This window comes from Onychostruthus taczanowskii, unplaced genomic scaffold (genome assembly GCF_017590055.1).
Source record: "Onychostruthus taczanowskii isolate IOZ18803 unplaced genomic scaffold, ASM1759005v1 scaffold670, whole genome shotgun sequence".
Classification (NCBI taxonomy): domain Eukaryota; kingdom Metazoa; phylum Chordata; class Aves; order Passeriformes; family Passeridae; genus Onychostruthus; species Onychostruthus taczanowskii.
Genome location: NW_024504456.1, coordinates 1 through 886, shown reverse-complemented (window position 1 = coordinate 886; position 886 = coordinate 1). Strand labels below are relative to the sequence as shown.

At 45.7% G+C, this 886-nt stretch overlaps 1 protein-coding gene across 1 annotated transcript in view; it reads right to left on the bottom strand.

Moving 5' to 3' along the window:
• Window positions 1-375, bottom strand: part of LOC121344769 (zinc transporter SLC39A7-like) — a 4446-nt gene extending 4071 nt beyond the window's left edge. The window contains exon 1 of the mRNA XM_041420997.1: window positions 198-375. The gene's annotated coding sequence lies outside the window, so the exon portion shown is untranslated. The remainder of the gene's footprint in view (window positions 1-197) is intronic.
• Window positions 376-886: the final 511 nt, after the last annotated feature.

Genomic DNA, 886 nt, shown 5'->3' with positions numbered 1-886 from the left:
CCCCTTCGTGTCCCCAGTTGTCCCCAAATGTCCCCAAATCCCCCCAGTGTCCCCAAATGTCCCCAATGTCCCCAAACCCCTCAGTGTCCCCAAATGTCCCCAATGTCCCCAAACCCCTCAATGTCCCCAATCCCCCCAAAGTCCCCAAACCCCTCAGTGTCCCCAAATGTCCCCCAGTGTCCCCAGTGTCCCCTCACCTGCCCTCTCCCCGTCGCGGCCCTTCCGGCGCTGGCCCTTGGTGCCCTTTGTCCCCTTTGTCCCCTTTGTCCCCCCGGTGGCCCGGCTGTCACCGTCGGCCTCGTCCTCGCTGGAGCTCTGCTTGGCCTTGGGGCCTGGGGGTGAAAAGGGACAAAATTCACACAAAAAGGACAAAATTCACACAAGATTTACCCCAAAAGGGCAAAAATCACCCAAATTCACGCAAAATTGACAAAAATAATTCAAAATTTACCCCAAAAATTGCAAAAATCACAAAAAATTGACCCAAAAAGGACAGAATTCACCCGAAAATGACAAAATTCACACAAAATTCACCCAAAAAGGACAAAAATCAGCCAAATTCACCCCAAAAATGGCAAAAATCACACAAAATTCACCCAAAAAGGACAAAATTCACCCCAAAATGGCAAAAATCACCCAAAATACACCCAAAAAGGACAAAATTCATCCAAAATACACCCAAAAATGGCAAAAATCAGCCAAAATACACCCAAAAATGGCAAAAATCACCCAAAATTGACCCAAAAATGGCAAAATTCACACAAAATTTACCCCAAAAATGGCAAAATTCACACAAAATTTACCCAAAAATGGCAAAATCCACCCAAAATTCACCCAAAAAGGGCAAAATTCACAAAAGATTCACCCAAAAAGGACAAAAATCAGC